Source organism: Cibotium barometz, chromosome 16 (genome assembly GCF_041138505.1).
Source record: "Cibotium barometz isolate CiBa-2024 chromosome 16, ASM4113850v1, whole genome shotgun sequence".
Taxonomy (NCBI): Eukaryota; Viridiplantae; Streptophyta; class Polypodiopsida; order Cyatheales; family Cibotiaceae; genus Cibotium; species Cibotium barometz.
This window is the reverse complement of record NC_141061.1, coordinates 25,042,145-25,059,345: the sequence shown is the minus strand read 5'-3', so window position 1 is coordinate 25,059,345 and position 17,201 is coordinate 25,042,145.

Genomic DNA, 17,201 nt, shown 5'->3' with positions numbered 1-17,201 from the left:
TTTTGAAACCATGCTTTTTAGAAAAGCGATCCACCTGTGCCTTTTTGCGGTTCTGCAATTCTGTCACCAAGTAGAAACTCTGCTCTACCGGTCTTCCTCCAGATTCTCCAAATCTGTTAACCGTGTAATTTTTCTCCACACTAGATAGGTGGCAACTGGCATAACACACTAGTCGAAACCATCCATCAGCATTCTTTTGCATTAACACACTGCCTATTGTGGTATCCGATGCATCCACAAATATATGAAAGGCTTGTTCCCAATCGGGAGTAATAAGGACAATGGCATTAGATAGCAATAGCTGCAACCTTCGAAATGCCACATCACACTCCTGGGTCCACCGAAAACTGAGTCTTAGTGGTGTGTGTGCAACCTGATTTAGTGGAACAACAATATGAGCCAATAACGGGAGATGTCTTCCATGCCATCTGACCTGACCCAAAAATCTGCTTATTGCTACTGGACTGTGAGGTGCAGTGGCTTGCATAATGGTTGCCACCTTGCTGGGATGATATGCCCAAGCAGCACACCACTTTTTACTGGTGCAAACATAATTTTTAGCGGATTGAGGCTCAACCTAGCCTCCCGACATTTCAGCAAACACAGCCGCAAATGCAGTAAGTGTGTACATAGCTCACTGAAAACATTGAAGTCATCCAGGAATACCCTCATAAAATCCAACAGATAATCTCCAAAAATTTCTTGCATGTCCTGCCCTGCTGGAATGTGGATGGTGCGTTCCTGGGACCAAACCACATGACTCTACAGATAAATACTCCCTAATTTGAAATAAATGCCATTTTAGCCTGATCTTTAGGGGCCATTCGCACCCGGTTTTATCCACTGAATACATCTATGAAAGAATAAATCTCATGGCCTGTAGCATCATCCAAAATACTATCAATATATGGCAAGGGAAAAGGATTGTGGATGGTGGCCACATCAAGCTTTCGGTAATCCACACAGATCCACAATTTCGTGTTCTTCTTGGGCACTATCACAATGGGCGATATCCATTCTTCTTTATCCACTGGCGCAATGAATCCAACCCATAGTAGTCTATCCAACTCTTCTTTAACTTGCTTGGCCACATGCAAATTCATTCTATATCTCTACTGCCTGATCGGTACTGCATCGGGATCTTATGCTGATAAAGCTTTGGGTCTAAACTATTCATATCAGAGTAATCCCATGTAAACACATCCTTGAATTATCGAAGCAGGCTGATCAAGTCCTCCCGAAACTCCTCCGAGAGAGGCACTAATCTTCATCGGTTTTTCCTCTCCAATGCCATCCTTTGAGATGATATGCCCAAGCAGCACGCCACTTTTTACTGCTGCAAACACAATTTTTAGCGAATTGAGGCTCAACCTAGCCTCCCGACATAGACAGCCGCAAATGCAGTAAGTGTGCACATAGCTCACTGAAAACACTGAAGTCATCCACAAATACCCTCATAAAATCCAACAGATAATCTCCAAAAATTTCCTGCATGTCCTACTACTGGAATGTGGATGGTGCGTTCCTGAGACCAAACCACATGACTGTATAGATAAATACTCCCTAATTTGTAATAAATGCCATTTTAGCCTAATGTTTAGGGGCCATTCACACCTGGTTATATATCCATTGAATACATCTAGGAAAGAATAAATCTCATGGCCTGTAGCATCATCCAAAATACTATCAATATATGGCAAGGGAAAAGGATTGGGGATGGTGGCCACATTAAGCTTGTGGTAATCCTCCACACAGATCCACAATTTCTTGTTCTTCTTGGGTACTATCACAATGGGCGATATTCATTCTTCTTTATCCACTGGCGCAATGAATCCAACCCGTAGCAGTCTATCCAACTCTTCTTTAACTTGCTTGGCCACATGCAAATTCATTCTATATCTCTACTGCCTGGCCGGTATTGCATCGGGATCTTATGCTGATAAAACTTTGGGTCTAAACTGTTCATATCACAGTAATCCCATGTAAACACATCCTTGAATTATCGAAGCAGGCTGATCAAGTCCTCCCGAAACTCCTCTGAGAGAGAGGCGCTAATCTTCATCGATTTTTCCTCCGGTGGTTCTCCCAAATTTACTATTTGCAGTTCCTCTTCCTTAGCCCTAGTCACCTTTTGCATTTGCTTTTCAAAACTCCTTTCTTACAAAAGAATCTCTTTAATGTCAGCCTCGGCCAACTCCTCAACCATTTCCTGACTGTCACTGACTTCTCAACCATTTTTTGACTTCTTCTGCATGGCTGGTTACCTCCAAATGTTGATATAGCTGCTGAATTTCTTCTACATCAATGACACAGAGTGATACCAAATCCTCATTGACTGCCAAAAACTCTTCCTCCTCGTCATCCTCCAGGCCTTCCACCATATTAACAGTCTCCGCAAATAATCGGTCTGATAGCAGCCGTCTACCACGAACATTGTACCTCCAGAGTCACCTTAACTTTCTTGTTGTCTCTGTGGTGGCGGATTCGTCAGCACATTAGTCTTTCAGTTATGCTTAACTCTCACCTACTTGAGCCAAGGTCGTCCTAGCAACCGATTGAAATCAGCCTGAGCTCCTTCCATATCAAGTACCACCACCAAGGATAGCCAAAACTGAATTCCAGCCATCTCTACCACCATATCTTTAAGAATTCCCAAGGGGTGCACCTATCTTTGATCTGTCGTTCAAACAAGGAGAACGGTGCCAAGTGCCATTGCATTAAGTCATATTTTCGGCAAGTTGCGGTGATAATGATACTAACCCCAAACCCACCATCCAGTAGTACTTGATCGATCAAGTGCCCCCTATACTTTATTGTGGTAACACAAGTATCTGACAGCGGTAAAGCATTCAACGGTCCTTGTATATGCTGGACTGAATGGGCTGTTTGATCCGCTGGAACCTGTCCCCCCCCTTGGTCTGGTAATCTGATCCCTGAATGTGAGCACTAGCTACAACAATTTCCCCAGCAGTATGGTGATGGAAAACTGCCATAAAGATGGGACTTCCGGATTTAAACTTGGTGCCTTGGCATCCTCCTTCCCCAACTCACCTTGCTGACCAGCATTATCTGGTGTATCCACTCTCTTTGTGGCACTCTCTTTACCGGTACTGCTTTCTCCGATTTCTGTGATAGGGACCATACTCCTCCCTACTTCTGGAAACAGTGGAGGCTGCTGGCAACCCAAGTTGTCAGTTCATATCTTACCGCCTCTTGTTGTGGCCAGTCAATTGGGTTCTTTGTTGATGAGAAAATGTGGTGCTTATGCTAGATCAAAAAGATGTGGAGGAGAGAGATCCAAAAATTACAAGAAATGAACTTGTTTATTAAGTTGCTTATGCATACAACTTGGCCTTTGCACCATAGCAAATGCCTTCTAGCTTTGCCTTTAAATAGGTGAGCTAGTGGACCATAAGTCCATTCACACACACACCCTTCTCCTACTCAAGTTTACATGACCTTAGTCTTTTAACACCCCCCCTTAATACCAACTATGAAAGAATTGAGATAGGTGGTATTGGACATAGGTTGCCTTTATAACATTAGGCGTACAAGGTTAGGAATATAGGTGTTGTTACATTGAGATTTAAAACACTTGTTACATTTCATCTTGTTGGGATATTTGATCCAACAATTATTTACAAAATGACCTACCTTTTTGCAATGGGCACACCTTACTTTGCTCACTTGATGTGACAAAGCTTGTTCGATATTCAATGAAGTGGTTGCACTTGAAGATTCAGCTCCTCCCTTTGGCCTCTTTTCTTCATTAAGACAAGATTGAATGACTCCTTCAAGGGTGGGATTAGGTATGTTCTTCAGGGTGGTGTGACTAAGGTGGGGTACACCTTCTTGACTGCTTTTAACAAAACAGCCACTGCATCATCTCCATCCATTCTCACATTCGCTGATGCAAGTTGAGCTATAAGGCCCTTCAAATGAGAGATAAAGGTTCTAATGCCCTCTCCCTCTTTGAGCTCCAAGCTGAAAAATTCAATTTTAAGTGAGATCTTGGACCACGAGCTCCATAGAGCTTGTCAAGCTCATCCTATTTCTCCTTTGCAGTCGGAAGCTGGTCCACATGATGAATAAGAGCCTCATCAAGATGGAGCATGATGATGGCTTGTGCCCTCTCATCATCTTCAATATCTTCAGCCTTAGTTCGATCAATAACCTTAGTGTCGGAAATGAATGGCCAAAAACCTCTTATACTTGACAAGAACTTGCCAAGTGTGGAAGCCCTCTCCTGAGAACTTCTTAATTTGGGTGTTTTCCTTTGACATTGGGTATTGAAGGGAGATTACAAGAATGTTAATGGGCTAATTTATGAATAAGAAAACCAGAAAATTTATGATGTTTTGGCTTAAGTAGAAAGAGAATGGCTTATAAGAGTACAAAAATCCTTAATCAAGCCAAGGATGTTGCATAAAAAGTGATTAAGTTGATGAAGCTTATGGTTTACCAGTTAGGGTGTGTGACCGGCCACAAATTCTGATGAAGATGAGCTTCATTAGTGTCAAAGAAACACTTTCTTTGGTGATTAAGATCACCATTAGTGTTTAGCAACACTATTAGTGCTTAAGAGCATATTTTTTTTTAGTGCCAAATGACACTTGCATTGGTGATTAGTGCACCATTGGTGTTTAAGAACACTCTTAGTGCTTAGAAGCACTCTGTGTAATGGCTTCCCTTTGCTAGATTAATTACATCATTAGTGTTTAATAACACTATTAGTGTTTAAAATTACTAATTTTTGAAGCTTTTATAAAAGCTGCCATGGAAAACGTAGACCCAGCCTGGTCTTTTTGGTTCTAGCCGACGCGTTACTACTCCTCATGGGCTGAAACTCAAGTAGAGAAGCCTCAAGACTATGGGATTCAAAAATCCTAAGCCCACATAATCCCTAATCGCCTAGAGATGGCGAATGGACTATAAGACTTCAGCGTTGCAGAAAACGGGCGCTGACTTGAACCAGGTGTAATGCCGCTGCTCAGAGATGCAAAAACAACAAATTGGTTATACGGATTTGAGTGCCCTGAGGTCCTTCACATTTCCTTAGTTGAAAGCTCGGCAAGGTTCGGCCTCCTCAAGCTGCTGGAAGGCCTCCACTGGCTGGGGGTAGATGAGATGCACTCAAGAAATAACTTTTTGACCTAGTCTACACCTTGCAAGTTGCCTAGCTCTAGATACCATGTTGAGAAAACGTGGTGCTTATGCTAGATCAAAAAGATGTGGAGGAGAGAGACCCAAAAATTATAAGAAATGAACTTGTTTTTTAAGTTGCTTATGCATACAACTTGGCCTTTGCACCATACCAAATGCCTTCTAGCTTTGCCTTTAAATAGGTATGCTAGTGGACCATAAGTCCATTCACACACACACCCTTCTCCTACCCTTTTACATGACTTTAGTCTTTTAATATTCTTGTCGTCAACGGCTCATGCCTTCACCTTGGCACCGGATCTTGTTACAATGTGGACACTAGGGTCTTCATATCTAGTGCTACCAACCGCACCATACTCACACTAGGCATCTTCCCTGTTGCTTTGGCTTGCTTTTTCGCCTTCTGAGCATCATAAGCTGCTGCCTCCGGATATTTTGACCGCCAGTGGGGGGATACGAGTCCTAAGGCATGGACCCCACCCACCCAAGGATGATTTTTAATGAGCTGTGTTACCTTTCAAAATGACCGGTTTAGTAAAAATAATACACGTTTTTCATACTTTACCTTTTTGTGACGGTCACGTGGCTATATTTTATGGCCAAAATACCCAGAAAGGGGGCTATGATGCCCCATCAAAAAGCAACTTTGTCACGATAGACCCTAAGGCAGGGACCTAGGTTCAAAGTTCAAACCCACCCAACCGACCTCCGTTGGTGCCTCACGCAAAAAGGTTTCACTTTAGTACTAATCGCTTATAATAAAAAAAAGGGGGGGGGCGTGCCGAGTAGTGTGTGCCGCCGTAGTTTTATATTTATTAGTATTATTTTGCCATAGAAGGACATGGTCACGTGCTGTTGGTACAGGTCGTATGCACTTTGTGTGCAAGATAAGACTACTTGCGAATGTAAGTGGGCAGGTTCACGCGAAGCTACCAGCCCTTGCGCTTTACAAGATCACCACAGTGAAGAACAGGTCCTGCTAGAGCCTGGTTCTCATAATTATAGTCCTCATTTTCATGCTAATACGATGGTTAGTGGAATCGCTGCCAGCCTTTTAGCTAGTTTTGCTTCTAATGATAATGTTATCAGTGTTACATCCTGCAGCCGGATTAATGAGCTACTGCATGAGATGTCGCCCGATCAGTTGAGCTCTGGTTTTCCTCACAATTATACTAGTAATGTTGCTTCTTCTGCACTAAAATTTTGATAATGATTCTTGTTTCATTTTGGAAAACAACAAATGGCCATCCTTTATTTGCCATAATCCTTGTCTACCCCAACCTATTGAAGCAGCCCATGAAAACAGTGATGAATTATTGTGCCCACTGCCCTCGCCTTGATCCTGTATCTAATCACTGTGCCCCTCCTCCTCCCGTGCTTGATGCTAGCCTTCTACGCCGGCTTCTGCTTAAACGGCCACCATCCCCTCCAGCCAATCAGATGAGAACATCTGTACCAACTGCATCGCCATCCCCTTCAGCCAATCAGATGAGAACATCTGTACCAACTGCATCGCCACCATCCACGCGTGAGAGCACCAAACGCAAACGGCCATGCAACGGCCTGGATCTCTTCCCCACACGCGTCCAAGGAAGGTACCACAGACACATCATGATCCGAAACGTGAGGATATTGAACCTGCCGCGCCCGCTCCGCCCTTCGGTGCCATGCCCTCCGAGCAGACCTTGAAATCACCGCCTCGCAAGGTGGCTTCTGAGGGCCTTCGACGGAGGCAAATGAGCGCCTTCCTCTCCACACTTGCTTCCTAAGCCCGTAAATAAGGTTACATTTTCTCTTAATATATTTTGCTTTTAAAAAAAAACCACGCTCACACACATACCACGCGCATGGTATATACCTTGTTACCTCATAAAATACATCGTGTCATACGTGTAAATACATTAATTTGTATGCTACCTATCACATCCACATATATGGGATGCGGGAGTCCCACAACCTCGGCCTCTTCCTCCACCTCTACCTCCCCTGGATGAGCCGCAAGGACTCTTGCTACGTTTGTGCAAAAGAGACCGTCGGGTTAGATGATTCCATACCATGCCAACCCCCTCTGCCTGCTTTTCGTGCCCTCCCATTATATGGGTAGAAGACTTGCAAATCTCACACCAGTGTTGATTCAAGGCACATTCGTACGCAGGGTGTCCCGGGTTTTTGCATGTTCCACACCAAATTTCCTTGTTAGCTGTTCTTCCAGCTACACTCTGGTCGGAGGTGCTATGCGAGTGCTCCGCATGGTGCTCATATTTATGGTCTTTTCCCTTTTTTGGCCCTTTCTTGGACTTCTGGGCTTCCTCATCCTCTGAGTCCTCACTGTCATTAGAATCAAAATCTAAACAGTCATTAGAATTGCTCACTGTCACTGTCTTTATTGTTCCCTTTTTCGGATTTCTTTTTGGCTTTGCAGCCCTTGGCTTTTCCCTAAGTGTCTAATGAGCGGCCCACCCGTATAGCTTACTCAATGACATCTTCCAAGGGTACAGTAAACATATCCACAGTTGCCATCGATGCTCGAACGTCCTTAGTAAGACTAGACACAAAGTAAGAGTTCAACACCTCCGGAGCTGGTCGCAGTCGGAACCCTGTGCAAGATTCTAAAATAGATTGCATAATTTTTCACATTCTTCCGGCCTTGCTTTAATCCCCTCAGGCTCTCTAGGATCTGCGGCACTGTCTACTCCTTCCTGAATCTTCGAAGAAATTCCCTCTGTACATCATCATAAGTCGGGAAGTGATCCACTGGATACTCTACCAGCCAGCACGTTGCTTTGCCCTGCAGCGTTGTCTCAAACACCACCTCCGTGCAGCATCCACTGCCCCCTGCACGCTTAATGCATAGTGTTTGTAAAACTATCTAACATGAGCATCAGGGTCTTCCATTGACTTTCCACATAATTTGTTGTAGCGAACAGCCATTGGAGACGGAAGCGAAAATAGTTGCCTTGCAACTACAAATGGTGAACCTAGTTCCGGATTCTGACTTACCACCGCAGGCAACGACTGAGCTCTTCGACGGTTGGTTGTATGCACTGATTCCTCCCATTCAGCCTCACTATCCTGCAGTTCAGCCTCGGATGCCGCGCCATCTCGCTCGAACAGGACTACGACCCCTTCGACGGCGTGCACGACCGGTACAAGGAAAAATTGGTGATGGCGGTCCTTGAGATCACGTGCGCATGAAATCACTAGAGATCCGACGATTTTGGTCGCCATGTTTAATCGATAGATTAATACAGATAATAGAAATTAAGCATAATAATTACGAATACATATGCTAGAGCAATTATTACGTAGACGAATGATAAACACTGCACAAGACAATTATCTGTATAAGATTGGAGAACAAAGCATTCTTCAAAACACACAGATGATTTCTCGATACAGATACACTGTATTACGTTCTTCTTCCTTGCAGTTATATAGCAGAGTTGCATGCATCGCATGATGTTTCACTATGACTGGTTACATCGCTTCCTATCCTATTCATATCGGTGGTGGCCACCCAATACAAACACACATGACCCAAAAGTGGAAGATATCTTTTTAGGTTACTCCTACCAAGGAGGATCGAGTGGCCTACCCTCTTATTGTGGGAAGGCCTTGGATGTGACAAGTGAACATGACCCAAAAGTGGAAGACAAGAGATTTACTTATGCAATATGGTGACCATCGAATAAGGTATAACATTCGAAGCGGGAAAGCTCAAGAGTTGGAGGAGGAGGAGACCTCCTATGATATTGGAGATGTTATTAGCTCTTTTTATAATGATGAGGAAGAGGATTCCCCGCTCAACAATATTTCCATGGATGTGTTTGGGGTTTATCTTGATGTTTTGGATAGGGATACCATGCTGGTACATGAGAGGAGGACTAAAAATGCAAAGATGCTTAGATCCTCTTTGACAGAGGAAGAGAAGGATGATTACCTTGATAGACTTGATGTTTTTATGAAACTCTTTGCTACGGAGTACATGGGTTTGACGAGTAACTATGATGGAGCACAAGATAGATCTGAAACCCGAGGCAAAGCCCATGGATATAACGATTTCGAAGATTGGGGACCATGTAACATGATTCCTTGAAGATAGATATTGGTCCCCTTTTTGATAGTGGGTTTTATCTTTCCTTGTGGAGAATTCAAAATGGGTTTCACCCTTGGTGGTGTCTCCAAAGAAGGGGGTAAGTGGCACATATGTGTTTATTTTTGACCTCTTAATACTTGCACTAAAGGGATCATCATCCTCTCCCTTTCCAAGATGAGATTCTTGATCATGTGGTGGGTCATGAGATGTATATGCTATGTGATGAATTTTTTGGCTACTTCCAAAATTGTATTGCTAAGGAGGACAATTGAAGACTATTTTCATCCCACCTTGGGGATGCTTTGCTTATTGTTGGATGTGCCCTTTGGATTGATGAATGCATCGTTGGCGACCTTTCAATGTTTTTTATAAATGTGGTATTTGAGCCATATCTTGGTATGTTTTTCACGTGAATTCAATGTTTTTTATAAATGTGGTATTTGAGCCATATCTTGGTATGTTTTTCACGTGAATTCAGATGTTTTCTGTATCTACTCTTCTAGGATTGGGCACCTTGAGAAGGTTCATGAAGCTTTTGAGAGTCTTGATAAGGCTCAATTATCTCTCAACCCTTCAAAGTGTCACATCGATGAAGCTAGGGTTTGTTTACTTGGCCATGTGGTTTCATTCGATGGTATTGCTCTGGACCTTGAGAAGGAGTCTATTCTTTATCTATCGATTCCAAAATTGAGTTGCACATTGTTGACTTTTGTCAAGAAGGTAAAGTAGTACACATCATGTCTCTTGGAGGAGCTTGTACAACTTCTCTATTCTCATCATTGTCCTGATCTTTAACCATATGTGTATCTTTAGAACAATGCACATCAATCTGTATTTAAGGCCATGAAGCAAGCTATACTTATGCCTCTCCTAATTGGGATGAGGAGTTCTATGTGTCCTTGAGTGTTGGCAAAGAGGCTTTGGGGGCTATTCTATTACAAAAGGGTGAACAAAGTTTTCTACTCCATTGCGTGAGTGATGCTTCCTACGGAGATGAAGTATATGGATGGAGAAGTTTGGTATGTTTCTTCTATTTGTGGTAACAAAGTTTTGTTCATATCTTCTTCCTAAGCACTTTATGGAGAGAAAGACGAGTTCGTCGGGTAAGTTTGTTAAAGTGGTTAAAGGAATTTCAAGAGTATGATTTCTCATTCTTGGTAGAGGACTCTACATGACACAACAACACAAAAGCAACAATAGATGCGCTTGATAGACGCGCAAAATAGCGGGCGCGTCTATAGGCATTGCTTGAATAGAGAAATTACGGGCGCATCTAACAGCGCATCTAATTGCGCGTGTATTGACGCGTCTATTAGGACGTCTACACTGAGAATCTAACACTACGTCTAACAACGCGTCTATTTACGCGTGTATTAGCGCGTCTATTTACGCGTGTATTAGAGCGTCTATTAGTGCGTCTACGCTGAGAATTAGACGCGTATTTAGATGCAAAACAGAGAGTACAAAAAGTGAGATTTTGGTGTAGGCCGGTAAATATACATCACTGCTATCCAAAAATTACCCATGATTACCAAAGCACATAATTTTAACAAAAACATCAATGCTTTTTTGCAAACCCACATATACAAAAAATAAGTGAGGTGAGGAGAATGAGACAATATGTAAAATAGTTTAGCCAATATCAATGATGGGCTACGGTTCAATCTCATCCTCAATGAGATCAACCCTTGCCAAACTATCTACTTCAAAATCCAAACAAGTGTTTAGATCTACAAATACATTCAACCCACTACTACTTGTGCTACTCATGTGCTCATCGAAATCAGCATCACCAATGGTAGGCTCGTCCTCACGGGTAATGGCCTCAATATCTGTATCTCCTATCTCATGATCATCCTCCTCTCTCATATCACGATCATCATCACCTCCATGGCCATGATCATCCTCCATACGCTCCATATTTGTAAATGTACTATACATCACTTTGGAACGTGGCATAATAGGTATGACATGCCACCATCTGTTATTATCCACCATTGGTTGATAGACAACCTAATTCAAACACAAATACAATCATGTTATTTTCCTTGCATCGAAGGTATTAAATATTTAAAAGTGAGTACTTTTATATGTGTGTACAGTGCTTGTTCATATTGTTGCGGTATTACTAGTGTGTCCTTCTTACTTTGCCCCAAAACTTTGTGGAGTCAATAGTTACAAAGCCACTTGCATGGTGTTTGATTGTTGCATTAGGGCCTCTTTCCACCATGTCCTTAAACCACTTTATATCCAAAACATACACAAAGAAGTGTCGAAAGTCAAGCTTAATAATATCTTGGATTATGCCACAATAATCATCCATGGCTCCATTGGCTCCCTCAAAGCTAGCAATGACGCCGCAATCTTGTGTGTTTCTCTTATCATCAATCCGTTGTGTTTGAAAATGCTTGCCCTGACACCATATAGCATTGAACATGGTGCACTACACCAAGACAAAATCAATTAAATAAGCAATCTAAATTATTGAAAGCTCCTAACTTATGCATAACATTCTATATACCGACCTTGCTCATGCATCCCCTAGCATACTCCCATTCTTCCATTGTGATATGCATCCCCTCGTCTTTCTCTACTTTCTCCATTTTGTCAAGTAGCCAATCCACATGAATATTCTTTGGAAGTGCTCTTAGATACTGAGGGTATGGCACACGAGATCCGTGGTGTGTGTACGAAAGAGGGCCCTTTCTTCTTGTCGTCTTGCCTTCGCATCCTCATATCTTGTCACCCATCTTTTCATCACATCACTATTAAGCATGCAATAGAGGTTGATATTATTAAGCAACTCTGTGTCTATTACTTTGTTGTGTCCTTTCCCTTGAGGCACAATAGAGGTCATCCTTAGGTCTTCATCATCTCTCCATAGTCATGGGAGAGAGCTATCCACATCAACAAGAAACTCAGAAATATATACAAGTGACTCTTGTATCAACCAACCCTCGGCCATGCTACCTTCGGGTCTTGCATTTTGTCTCACGAAACCCTTCAAGGTCTTCATGAAGTGCTCGAGGAAGAACAACCATCGTGCATGTATAGTACCGCATATAGCAATCTCATCCACCAAATGCACTATGAGATGTAGTTGGCTTGTGAGAATAGAACGTGGAAATGTCTCCTCCACTAAACAAACCACCTCCACTGACAGAACTCGAGCATTCTCAAGCGTGGTGGGATCTATTTCCTTTGAGCTCACATACCTAGAAATGAAAAAGTACACCATATTAGCAATATGAACACCTTGCATGGAGCATTGATACGCATCACATTTTGTATCATGTAAAGTACCTCACAAGCTCGCCCATCTTGTAAATACAATCTTTCACGTTGTCGTGCCATGGCACGTCTATGGTGTGAAACCATGCATATGAGGCAATTAAATGCAAATCCAGATGCATGGGATTAAGTGCCATGACTTGAGTCATTATATGATGCCTAAGTACATATGTTCATATTGTAAATGAGGTTCAATAAGACGAGCTGAGACTGAGTTAGGTCTCAAAGCCTGTGTACATAACGGGTGTAGTAGGTGTTTTAACACTTGGATAGTGTGATGTTTTTAGTGGAGGAAAAGGGCAGTCTTTTGCTGTGCAGATGCATGCTTGAAGGCCAGGCAAACAGTGGAGAAATGTGTGAGTTTTTGTGAAGTGCACAGGCTGATAAGGAGCCATTTTGGAGGGCAGATAGCAGGAGCTGGGAGTGCCTGATGGGTATGTGATGAACTGAAGAGCTGTGGTCAGACATGCTATGAACAACTTCCTAGAAGGAAATTTTTTGCAGAGGAGCTACAGTTTGAGATCTTTTTAACACCCAAGGTGGGTACTTTTCATCTGGAGTAGCTACAGATGATAGATGGCTAGTTTGAAGCGGCTTTTGTGTGCACATGATGAGCGTGCTGTGGTGAGACCCAGGTGTCTGGACATAGGTGGTCATCATGGACTTGGCATACTCCTTCTGTTCAAAGAGAAACTGGCCATATCTTTTATGAATATCATCTTCCTTATTAGCTCTAAGAGCAGCATTCTCTGGTGGCAGAACTTGCATTGTATGATCAGATAATGCAATCACTTGTGGACCACTAGCTACAACGTGGTTACCCATAGGTAGCAACTGCATCTCTCTCAAAGAGATCATTTGTACTAAGGAGTATGGAGGCTGTAGATACCTAACCTCAATGAAGCGGGATAGCCAAGCAAGGGCATATTATACTCGCGCTGAATGTCAAGACACAAGGTGGCGGCTGCGTGGCAATAACACGAAGGGAATATCCGAGTTTTAAGCTAAAAAAAAGGAGGCGCAAGTGTATTTTAATCTTGGGAAAATTCAAAATTCTAGCTGCAAAAGGCAAAGGGGCCCGATTCTCTTGCGGGAAAGAAATGGGAAATGAAAGAAAAACCAGAAAACGGCGTATACTGTAGGGGAGGTGTGCAAAAAAATCAGAACCAGAGTGGCTTACAACCAGAGATTTTAAAATCATGATGGCGGCTACTGTATGGGGCATCTTGGGTTTAGAATTAAAGAGAGAATGAAGTGCTATCAAAGGAGATGATCTTCAAAAAAATCACACAATACATGATGAATTCAGATCTTGGCGCAAACAGCAGTGAAACAGCCGTATAGGAATAGCGAAAATCATAAATTCGCTTCTTTTTTTACTCTCAGATAAGTGATTTCTTTTGTTGTTACTTACGATTTGAAAAATTGTATAGTCTAGGAACCCTTTAAGGGTTTGGAGAATGAGAAGGTTTTTGGGGAAAAAGCTTTTTATGGTTTTGGAGAATCTTGGAATAAGAAAGCATCAAAATACAAAGAGATTCCTGGGATTTGGGTTTTATTTTCTACTCGGTTGGATTTTGGAATGCTAGACATGGAGTTTTCTAAAATCGCATGAATATGTTGTACATATGCCATATGTCATCTTTTGCTTTGTGAGTTGTTGGAATCTGAAAGCAGGTTTTCAGGAGATAAAGAGACACCTTGAAATGAAGGAATTGGCATTATATGATATATGTGATGTGAATGGTCACATGTATATGGGAATCTTTTGAAGATTGTGCTATGCCTACATGTGTTATGTATGAGGCATTTGGATAAAGGGACAGGTGATCTATGATTTGATTTAATCAAGCTCTTGGTTCGTGACTTGTGTGCAATCATCAAGCTGAAATTGGGGATGTTTTTGAAGTGAATTGACACATGTACATGTCAACAAAAATGGAGATGTCTTATGCTCCTTGAAGAGCTATCTGTTTTGTTTTCTTGCTGGGATTTTGGAAGCTACTCTCACAGCTAGAAGTCTCGCACTTTCCCAGCGATACTGCCCACGTCACGATAGCTTTTTGGTGAACCCGACGTGAAGGTGCTGGGGTGAGAGTGTGGTGAAATACACAGGGAAGCTATGGCTAAGAATCCTGAGGGTCAGGGGGTTCATTTTGACCCCGGAGTTATGCAAATGTTTCAGATGTTTACTATGTATATGCAACAGCAGCAAGCTGCTGAGAGGGGACAAATTTCCACGACCAAAGCACTGCAGTCAATTGTGAAAAAGGTGGATCAATTTGATGGTAAGGACATCACAAAGTACCTGCGCAATTACACAAAGGAAATGAAGCTAAACAGGGTGACTGAGGAGGATATGGTTCGAAGCTTTGAGCTGGTATGTGTTCCTGAAATAAGAGAGCACATAAGAGGATTACAGACAGCACATGGTGGCAGAAATTGGGAGGAGTTCAAGCTTGCTTTAAAGGATGAATATTTCATGGAGGATTCCGAGCGGGTGATCAAACAAACTTTCTTGGAATGGGTCACAAAACCCAAATGGGGAATTTCTACCACAGAGTTGCTAAGAGAGTTTGAGAAGCGCTATGCCCAGCTATCAAGGATTGAGCGCACAACCTTGGACAGGGAAAAAACAGAGCTTTTCTTACAAGCAGCCGGGAAAGATCTCCAAGAAAAACTGGAAATTCTCCTTGAGGATAAGGATACAGAGCAGGGGCAAAAAAATGATTGGAATGATGTCGAGGATGCGGTCACCATGCTAGCAAAGCGGCAGCGAAGGAGGGATAAAATGGTGATGAGCTCGCCAACCCCTATAACTGCTGTTACCCCTGAGAATCTACCAAAACCAGCTGCAATCCCAAAGGTAGAAGGGCCGATTAATGAGCTTATTAAGGACATGCGAGACCTAAAATTGAAGATGTCCAAGATTGAAGAAAAAGGGCTACCATTAGGGCAGGCTTCTATGCAAAGGCCTCAAAACAAAGAAGGGTTTACATTCAGATGTATATGGTGTGATGACCCAGAACATGCAAAGAAAGACTGTGCTAGCTATAAAGGAAGCCCTCAGAAATCAACTTGTGTTTTTCAAAGATGGGAAAATCCACCTTACAGAGACTGGTCTTCCATTAAGCACAAACTTTGGGAAAGGAGGGATGAAAAAGCTGGTTGAGGATATGGCTACTAGCCATGCCATCTCTATGGTTGAGGCAGCAACCTATGGGTTAAAGGCTGGTCAATCAAAGCAAGAATCTCAGAATGATGAAGATTATGAGAATGAAGATTTTTGGCCATCAACAATGGACCTAATTGCATCAAAGAAGGTGTCTAAACAGGCTTTGCCTGAGGCAGGTGACTGTATACGTCTTGAGATTGGCTGGGAAGAGCCTGTGGATTCTTTATTTGTTCATGCCTACATTGCAAAATGCCAGAATAATGAGGCACAGGTAGAGGAAAAGCGTAAGAGGGAAAATGAGGAAGGAGGGCCATCAAAAAGGGTTACCCGTGGTAGTGAAAAGAAGGATCTTGGACCATCACATATGCCTCCACCGCATAGCAGACTTCCACAGGAAGTATCAATGGAAGAAGTGCCAGCAAAAATGAAGCATGAGAAGGAGAAGGGTAAAGGGAAAAGTCCACTCTACAAGCTTCAATCTGATATTGAAGCCGCAACAGACCTCAAAAAGGTGCTTGAAGAGAGGATTCTAAACAGTAGGGTGGAATTTACACTAGGGGAAGTCTTGGGGATTGCAAAGAAAGAATTCCATGATGAGATAATTGATATTATACGAAGGAAAAGGCAGTCCATAATTGAGTCTATTCCATCACAAGGGGAGGCAAGCACTTCTAAGACTCATGGAGTACAAGTACAGCAAAAGGAAGAGAGAGAGAATGTGGTGGAATGTAATCACTCTGCTGAAGGGGCACGACAAGTGCGCTTTGTGGAAGAGGATGATGAAAAAGAAGTTCTTACAAAGAGTCATTACTCTAGGAGCCATTGGGCAAGGGCCACCACTGAAACCCTTGTCAAGATAGGTGACTTGGAAGAGCCGTATGTCGCTCTAATCGACCATGGGTCTGAGATAAATCTTATGGCTAAAAATCTCTACAACAAATGTAAGTGGCCAATGGATGTAGATCATGGGTGGATGATTAAAGCAACTAATAACTCATCTGGAGAGCTCTATGCAGCCTGTCCAAATGTAAGGGTAACTATAGGGGATGTGAAAGATGATCAGAACTTCTTTGTTCAGGAGATGTCTTCGTATCCCCTCATCCTTGGGCAACCCTACATTACAGCTATGAGGACGGAAACAAAAGTTTTGGATGATGGCTCGGCATATGCAAGAATAAGGAGTAAAGATGGCAAGAAAGCTGTTCAGTTTTTGACAGTTTGCATTAACCATGAAAGGAACCGTGAGTCTCTTCGAGCACAGTCACTCCCAAAGATAAACAGAGAATTCATGAACTACAGGGAGATGAGGGATTTTGGCCAGGTGCCATTGTAAAGCGGGATTCCAATGGTACAAGGGAAAATGAGTTCTCGCAGGACTCAATCAATGTAAATAACTTTTCAGCAAATTTTCAGGGATTTTCTAGCTATGGGTCACTGGTCTTTGTAAAAAGCAAGGATTTGAAGCGTGGCATGCGT